At 42.2% G+C, this 9,640-nt stretch overlaps 1 pseudogene; it reads right to left on the reverse strand.

Moving 5' to 3' along the window:
* Nucleotides 1-7,657: 7,657 nt before the first annotated feature.
* On the reverse strand, nucleotides 7,658-8,761 carry LOC101274697 (glycine cleavage system H protein, mitochondrial-like; annotated as a pseudogene).
* Between the last annotated feature and the right edge of the window lie 879 nt (nucleotides 8,762-9,640).

Here is a 9,640-nt window from a genome sequence, read left to right on the forward strand (position 1 = left end):
CCCTTCCCTCAGGCTAGCCAGCTCGAGATCTAGAAGAAAAGACAGAATGATGCTTAAACAAGGTAAAACAGAAAAGTGTTCAGTGGTCTACGCAGGGGACACAGGCAGCAGGGGTAAAAGCTTCTGGCTGGTGGGAATCGGGAAGGTTTCCGGGAAGGGTAGCATGAAACTGGACCTTGTGGGGGAGATGAATGGGAAGCGGTGGAGAGGGGTGAGGAGGGACCCTGCCCAGAGGAGTGAAGAATCAGATGCTAGTGGGAAAACCAGCTTCAGGTCCACTTGACTGAGACCAGAGAGAAGATGCTGAGTGCCTGTTACAGAAAGGGCCCCATAATGGTCCCCACAACTAGGGGCCCAGGGTTGATCTGAGCCCTCAAAAGGGAAATAGTTAGGATTCTAACCCATTTCCAAGCAGTAAATTCCCAGCGTTCATAGTCCTAGGCTCTTTGGCTAAAGACAGCTGGACTGAAGTGTTAACGTTTTCACCCCAGTGTGGCAAGGAGAAAGTGGGGGCAGAAATTAAACGGGGAGGGGAAACAGGCTGTCCTCGCCAGGCCAGAGGCAGTGCTAAGGAGGGGGAAGATGTGAATTAATCCACAGTCAGGAATACAGGAAGGTGATTTCGATGTTTATGTGTATTTGAAAATTATCACAATGAAAAGTTCAGAAGCGCTAAAAGGAGCCCCAAGTTTCCAGTTGGGCTGTTTCTGAGACATCAGTCTAGGAAATGAGCCCAATGGGGGCCAAGCAGCAGCCAGGTGCTTTTTCATTTACTTAGCTCACTGAATCCTCAAAAACAGCTCCAAAGACTGACAAATGAGAAAAGGGCAGCTCAGATGTGTACTCAAGGTCACACAGCCAGAGAAAGCCAAAGGTCTGCTGGATTCCAAAGCCTGCCTTCCCCGTATCCTGGCTCTCTCTCACTGTACAGAAGCCCTTGTGACACAGGGCCCTATTCCAACCAAATTCAAAATACAGACTAAAAACTGAAAGGGGGAAAAAACAGGAATCATAAAGGTATGTTCCAGGCTTCTTTTCCAACCAAAGAACCTAATCTCTAGACAGATGGTTTTCCGAAATGTTATGTTCATGATGAAGTCACCCTGCTTAAACAGCACACAGGCCAGCATCAAAAAGAATAAAATGTTTAGGAATAAATTTAACAAAAGAAGTACAAGACTTGTACGTTGAAAACTACAGAACATAATTGAAAGAAATTAAACACCTAAATAAACAAAAAGACATCCTTGTTCACAGATCAGAAGACTGGGAAGGGACTTCCCTGGTGGCACAGTGGTTATGAATCCGCCTGCCAATGCAGGGGACACCGGTTCGATCCCTGGTCTGGGAAGATCCCACATGCCATAGAGCAACCAAGCCCGTGTGCCACAACTACTGAACCTGCGTGCCAGAACTACTGAAGCCTGCACGCCTAGGGCCTGTGCTCCACAACAAGAGAAGTCACCGCAATGAGAAGCCCGCGCACCGCAATGAAGAGTAGCCCCCACTCGCCACAACTAGAGAAAGCGCGTGTGCAGCAACGAAGACCCAACGCAGCCAAAAATAAATAAGTTTATTTTTAAAAAAAGAAGACTGGGAAGATCTAACACTGTTAAGAAAGTACAGGCATGCTTTGTTTTTTTGTTTTTTGTTTTTTTTTGCTGCACCATGTGGCACGTGGGATCTTAGTTCCCTGACCAGCGATCGGACCTGAGTCCCTGGCATTGGAAGCACGGAGTCTTAACTGCTGGACCGCCAGGGAAGTCCCCTGCCTTGTTTTATTTTGCTTCACTTTATTGCACTTTGCAGATACTGGTGGTTTGGGGTTTTTTTTTTTTGCCACACTGACACGGGGTCTTAGTGTGGCATGTGGGACCAAACCCAGGCCCGCTGCATTGGAAGCACTGAGTCTGAACCACTGGACAACCAGGGAAGTCCCTGACGTTTTTTCACAAACTGAAGGTTTGTGGCAACCATGCATCAAGCAAGTCTACCAGCACCATTTTTCCAACAGCATTTGCTTACTTAATTTCTGTGTGTCACATATTCGTAATTCTCCCAATATTTCAAACTTTTTCAGTATTATTATTTTTTCTATGGTGATCAGTGATCTTTGATGTTACTATTGTAACTGTCTTGGGAAACCACGAACTGCGCCCATCTAAGATGGCAAACTTGATCAATAAATGTATGTGATCTGACTGCTCCACAGACTGGCCGTTCCCCCGTCTCTCTCCCTCTCCTCAGGCCTCCCTATTCCTTGAGACACAACAATATTGAAATCAGGCCAATTAATAACCCTACGATGGCCTCTGAGTGTTCAAGTGAAAGGAAGAGTCGCACATCTCTCACTTTAAGTCAAAAGCTAGAAATGATTAAGCTTAGTGAGGAAGACATGCCAAAAACTAAGATTAGGCTGAAAGCTGGCCTCTTGCACCAAACAGACAAGTTGTGAATGCAAAGGAAAAATACTTGAAGGAAATTAAAAAGTGCTACTCCAAGGACTTCCCTGGTGGTCCAGTGGATAAGACCCTGCACTCCCAATGCAGGGGGCCTGGATTCAATCCCCAGTCGGGGAGCTAGATCCCACATGCATGCCGCAACTAAGACCTGACGCGGCCAAATAAATAAAATTTTTTTAAGTTCTACTCCAATGAACACACAAATGATAAGAAAGCGAAACAGCCTTATTACTGGTTTGAAAAAAAAAGTTAGTGATCTGGAAAGAAGATCAAACCAGCCACAACATTCCCTCAAGCCAAAGTCTAATCCAGAGCAAGATCCTAACGCTCTTTAATTCTAGGAAGGATGAGAGAGGTGTGAAAGCGGCAGAAGAAAAGTCCGAAGCTGGCAGAGGTTGGTTCATGAGGTTTAATGAAAAGAAGCCACCTCCATGGCATAAAAGTACAAGGTGAAACACCAAGCTGATGTAGAAGCTGCAGCAAGTTGTCCAGAAGACCTAGCTAAGATGATCAATGAAAATGGCTACACCCAACACTTTCAATGCAGATAAAACAGTCTTATATTGGATGAAGACACCATCTAGGATTTTCATAACTAAAGAGGAGAAGTCGGCAATGCCTGGCTTCACATCTTCAAAGGTCAAGCCGACTCCCTTGTCAGGGAATAACGCAGCTGATGACTTGAAGTTGAAGCCAATGCTCATTTACCATTCTGGATTTTCTAGGGTCCTTAAGAATTAGGCTAAATCTACTCTGCCTGTGCTCTATACATGGAAAAACAAAGCCTAGGTGATAGCACATCTGTATACAACATAGTTTACTGAATATTTTAAGCCCACAGTTCAGACATAATGCTCAGAAAAAAGAACCCTTTCAAAATAGTACTGCTCATTGACCATGCACCTCGTCACCCAGGAGCTCTGATGGAGATGTAATGAGATTAACATCCTCATGCCTGCTAACACCCATTCTGCATCCTGTGGATCACAAAGTAATTTCTACTTTCAAGTCTGATTTTTAGGAACTACATTTCATAAGGTTGTAGCTTCCACAGACAGTGATTCCTTTGATGGATCCAGGCAAGGTAAACTGAAAACCTTCTGGAAAGGATTCTCCACTCTAGGTGCCAATAAGATTCATGGCAAAAGGTCAAAATATCAACATTAACAGGAGTTTGGAAGAAACTGATTCCAATCCTCGTGGATGACTTTGAGGGTTCAAGACTTAAGTGGAGGGCTTCCCTGGTGGCGCAGTGGTTGAGAGTCGGCCTGCCAATGCAGGGGACACGGGTTCATGCCCTGGTCTGGGAAGATCCCACATGCCGCGGAGCGGCTGGGCCCGTAAGCCATGGCCGCTGAGCCTGCACGTCCGGAGCCTGTGCTCTGCAACGGGAGAGGCCACAACAGTGAGAGGCCCGCGTACCGCAAAAAATAAAAAAAAAAAAACTCAATGAAACAAGGCAAACAACTCAATTTTTCAAAATGAGTAAAAGATCTGGACCCTTCATCAAAAAAGACATACAAATGGCAAATAAGCATAGGAAAAGAGATTCAACATCACTAGACATTAAGAAATGCAAATTAAAACCACAATGAGATCATCACTACACACCCATTAGAACGGAGCGGAAAAAACGGTAATACTAAGTGCTGGTGACAATGTGGAACAATTGGAACTTTCACACATTGGTGTGACAAAATGTACAACCACTACAAAAATCAGTCCGTCGAGTTTCTTGTAAGGTTAAACATACCCTTACCTTATGACTCAGCAATCCTACTTCTAGATACTTACCCTAGAGAGAGGAAAACTTATGTTCACACAAAAACCTGTATGAGAATGTCTGCAGCAGCAGCATTATTCATAATCACCAAAACCTGGAAATTGGAATTCGTGTACTTTTTTCTCTCTCAAATATTTTTTAAATGTGGTAAAATATGCATAACATAAAATTAAACATTTTAACCATTTTTATGTGTTATCATTCAGTAGTGTTAGATACATTCACACGGTTGTGCACCCAACGTCCAGAACACACTTGATCTCGCAAATCTGAAACTTCTAGGGTTTTTATCTTTGGGGTTTTTTTGCCACAGCATGCAGCATGTGGAATCTTAGTTCCCCGACCAGGGATCGAACCCGAGCCCCCTGCATTGGAAGCGCAGAGTCCTAACCACTGGACCACCAGGGAAGTGCCCTGAAACTTTTAGTTTTTCGAAATACTGGATACTGTTTTCCACAGTGGCTGTTCCCCCATTTCACATTCCTAGTAGCAGCAAAAGCATTCGAATTTCTCCATAGTCTCGTCAACACTTGTTATTTTCCTTTTTTTTCTTTTTACTATTTTTATTTTGCACTATAAAAGACACTACCAACCAGTAACATACTGCTTTTCTTCACATTCAAAAAACACTTGTTATTTCCTCTTACGGTTCTGATTTGCATTTCCCCTAAGGATGGTGTTGAGCACTCTTTCATGTGCTTGTGGCCATTTGTATATCTTCTTTGGAGAAATATCTATTCAAGTCTTCTGCCCATTTTTTTTTAACTTTTTAAATTTTTTTATTTCTTGGCCGCACCACGCGGCTTGCTAGGGATCTTAGTTCCCCGACCAGGGATCGTAACTGTGCCCCCTGCAGTGGAAGTGTGGAGTCTTAACTACTGGACCGTCAGGGAAGTAAGTCCCTCCTTTGCTCATTTTTTAATCAGGCTAATTGGGGTTTTTTTGTTGAGTTGTAGGAGTTCTTTACATATTCTGAAATATTAATCCCTTATCAGATACATGATTTGAAAATATTTTCTCCCATTCCATAGCTTGCCTTTTCACCCTGTTGGTTGTGTCCTTTGATGAAAAGAAGTTTTTAATTTTGATGTAGTCCAGTTAATGGATTTTTACTTTTGTTGCCTGTGCTTTGGTGTTATATCCAAGAAATCACTGCTGAATCAATGTCATGAAGTTTTCTCCTGTTTTCTTCTAAGAGTTTTATAGTTTTAGTTGTTAGGTCTTTATAATTAGATCACTTAGGTATTTATAGTTACATCTCTGAGGTCTCTTAGTTCTTTCGCCCATTTTGAGTTAAATTTTGTATATGTAAAGGTAAGGGTCCAACTTCCTTTTTTTTTTTTTTTTTGGTATGTAGAGATCCAGTTTTCCCAGCACTACTTGTTTTTTAATTTTATTTATTTAAATTAATTTTTATTGGAGTATAGTTAATTTACAATACTGTGTTCCAGCACTATTTGTTGAAAAACCTTCTTTCCCCATAAAATGGTCTTAGCATCCTTGTTGAAACTCATATGATCATATTCAATACATGCATGGGTTTACTTCTGGGCTCTAGTCTGCCCTCTATTCTATTGGGGAGTGTCTAATGAGGATGGAGTTTCAGTTTGGGAAGATGAAAAAGTTCTGGAGATAGATGGTGGTGATGGTTGCACAATAATATGAAGGTACTTAATGGCACAGAACTGTACACTTTAAAATAGTAAACCTGGGGCTTCCCTGGTGGCTTAGTGGTTAAGAATCCACCTGCCAATGCAGGGGACATGGGTTCAAGCCCTGGACCGGGAAGATCCCACATGCCGCAGAGCAACCAAGCCCGTGTGCCACAGCTACTGACTGAGCCTGCGCTCTAGAGCCCGCGAGCCACAACTACTGAACCCACATGCCACAACTACTGAAGTCTGCGTGCCTAGAGCCCGTGCTCCGCAACAAAGAGAAGCCACTGCAATGAGAAGCCCGTGCACCGCAAGGAAGAGTAGCCCCCGCTCGCCGCAACTAGAGAAAGCCCACTCACAGCAATGAAGACCCAATGCAGCCAAAAAATAAATTAATTTAAAAAAATAAAATGGTAACTTTTTTAAATGGTAAATTTTATGTGTATTTTTGCCAAAATTTTCAAAAATTTTAATGAAACAAAGACATTTTCAGAAAAGCAAAAGCTGGGATAATTTGTAGCCAAGAGACCCTTACTCCAAGAAATGCTACAGAAAATTCTTCAGGCTGGAGGGAGAGATAACAATTCAGGTCCACAAAAAGGAAAGAAGCACATTGAAAATGGCAAAATGTGGGTAAATAAAAATACTACTGTTCTTTCTTTTCTTAAATTTTTTTAAAAAATCAATTGCCGGGCTTCCCTGATGGCACAGTGGTTAAGAATCCGCCTGCCAATGCAGGGGATACGGGTTCAAGCCCTGGTCCGGGAAGATCGCACATGCCTCAGAGCAACTAAGCGCATGCACCACAACTACTGAGACTGCGCTCTAGAGCCCATGAGCCACAACTACTGAGCCCGCATGCCACAACTACTGAAGCCCGCGTGCCTAGAGCCTATGCTCTGCACGCAACAAGAGAAGCCCCTGCAATGAGAAGCCCGTGCAACACAACGAAGAGTAGCCCCCGCACACCACAACTAAAGAAAGCCCCATGCACAGTAGTGAAGACCCAATGCAGCCAAAATAAATTAATTAAAAAAAAAAAAGTTTAAAAAAAAAATCAATTGCCTTTTTAAAGTAAAAATAGTAGTGGATCACGAAGTTTATATCATTTATAGAAGTAAAATAAATGACAACAGTACAAAGGACAGTAAAGGTGTAAATACAATGATACTGTTGTAAAGGTTTCGTTAAACGTGAATCAGCTGTGATGAATTAAGGACGGATACTGTAATCCCTAAAGTAACCACTTAAAAAATGATCAAAGAACTGGCTAAAAAGTCAATAGAAGAAAAAGAATGAATTACTTAAAAATAACTAACCCAAACAATCCAGGAATGGAGAAATAAAAGAACAAAAAACAGAGGGGACAAAAAGAAAACAAATATCAAGATGACAGACTGGAATCCAATCATATGAGTGATTACATTAAAGGTAAATGGAATAAGCATCCAATAAAACTGATGAATCTCTTGATTCATTAAAGAGAGAAAACATAAATCACCAACAACAGTAATGAAAAACAGGACATCTCTACAAAATCTACAGAATAAGATAAAATTATGAATAACCTTACGCCAATATGTTTAACAACTTAAATGTAATGGATAAATTTCTTGAAAAATATAATTTACCAAAACATACAAAAACATAAAATATATGAATAGTTCAAGATCTATAATAAAGAAATTGAATTCATAATTAACAACCTTCCCACTCGAAAACTCCAGGCCCAGATGCTTCATTGGTGATTACACCAATTTTTTTTTTAAGAAGTTGAATATTTTATTATTAAACTGTTTCTTATTTTCCTGCAAGGCTGTTGCTTCACTGTATAAAAATAGCACCAGCAAACACAGTATATTGCAAAATTAAGACAGTAATGTTCTTCACTGGACGCTATACAACTAACAAACTTTTCTCCACTGTCATTTATTTCCAGTGGCAAGTTCATTGAGTATTTTGACCCAAATCCAGGGACGGCTGTAAGCAAGTTACAATATTATATAAGGTTAAGATAACAATGTTATCCTTGAATTACATAATTTTTGTAACTAGTTTTACCACAGATAATTTCAGGAATTCTGAGTATTATAACTGGAGACTAGCCTAAAAATCACAGGGTGTTGTGAAAAAGATGTATAGTGTTTATCTGAAATCATTAGGAAGTTAAGGGGTATTTTTTTCAGGCAACATTGTTGCAAGCAGTTTCTTTTGCTAAAAGTTGCTTTTTAAAAATCCACCACTAATTTAAGACAACTATGCTAGGTTAAGTTGTTTCAAACTAGTTTATTTAGGGGTTCCATTTTCACTCCTCAATAGATTTTATGTACTTCTCATATGCTTCTTCACTCATTAGTTCATCTAGTTCTGAAGGGTTACTGAGTGTCATCTTGATCAGCCAACCATCTTCATAACAAGATTTGTTGACAAGTCCTGGATTTTCTGCTAGAGCTTCATTAATTTCAGTTACTTCTCCTGAGAGAGGAGAATAGAGTTCACTAGCAGCTTTCACACTTTCCAAAGCACCAAATTCGTCTTGTTTGTTCAATTTTGTCCCAACTTCAGGCAGACTACGGTAAACAACATCTCCCAAAGCTTCCTGTGCAAAATTGCTGATTACCACTGTTCCAACACCGTTTTCTGTTGTTACCCATTCATGTTTGTGAATTTACGACCCGACAGCAGAGCGGGGCCGGTGCGCAGCGCCCGGACGGCGCCCACCCGCAGCCCCCAGGGTCGCGGCGGCAGGGCGCGTTGGGCGCAGAGATGGCGCGCAGGCTGCAGACCGTGGCCCGCACGCTCCGCGCCACGCCACTCGCAGCGCCATGTTCGCAGGGGTGCAGAGGGTCTCCGCGCAGCATATAGAGCCACACCAAATATTTAAGGAAGATAAAACACCAATCTTACATAAACTCCTTCACAAGTAGAAGAGGGGCTTCCCTGGTGGCGCAGTGGTTGAGAGTCTGCCTGCCGATACAGAGGACACGGGTTCGTGCCCCGGTCCGGGAAGATCCCACGTGCCGCGGAGCGGCTGGGCCCGTGAGCCATGGCCGCTGGGCCTGCGCGTCCGGAGCCTGTGCTCCGCAACGGGAGAGGCCACAGCAGTGAGAGGCCCGTGTACCGCAAAAAAATAATAATAAAATAAAAGGACTGAGAAGATCAAGTACTGTCAAGGATATGGAGCAACAGGAACGCTCACACACGGCTAGTGGGAATGTAAAATGCTATAAACACTTCGGCAGTTTCTTTCTTTCTAAAAGACACTTACCACACCACTCAGGACTCCCACTTCTAGATATTTACGCAACAGACAGAAAAACCTCTGTCCACACAAAGACCTTCATGTGAATGTTGGGGTTTTTTGGTTTTTCATTTCTTGGCTGCGCTGCACGTTTGTGGGATCTTAGTTCTCTGACCAGGGATCGAACCCAGGCCTTCGGCAGTGAAAGCGCCAAGTCCTAACCACTGGACTGCCAAGGGATTCCCTTTTATTTATTTATTTTTTAATTTATTTTTTAGTTTTAGACCTTCATGTGAATGTTGATAGCGTTATTCATAATAGCCAAACCACGGAAACAGCCCAACAGATGGTGAGTATATAGCCAATCTGAGATCCATCCATTCAGTGCATCACTACTCAGCAATCAGAAGGAACAAACTATGATAAATATGACATGGCTGAACCTCAAAAGCGTTACACTGAGTGAAAGAAGCCCAGGTTCAATCCCTGCTTGGGGAAC

The sequence above is a fragment of the Orcinus orca genome, chromosome 11 (genome assembly GCF_937001465.1).
Source record: "Orcinus orca chromosome 11, mOrcOrc1.1, whole genome shotgun sequence".
Taxonomy (NCBI): domain Eukaryota; kingdom Metazoa; phylum Chordata; class Mammalia; order Artiodactyla; family Delphinidae; genus Orcinus; species Orcinus orca.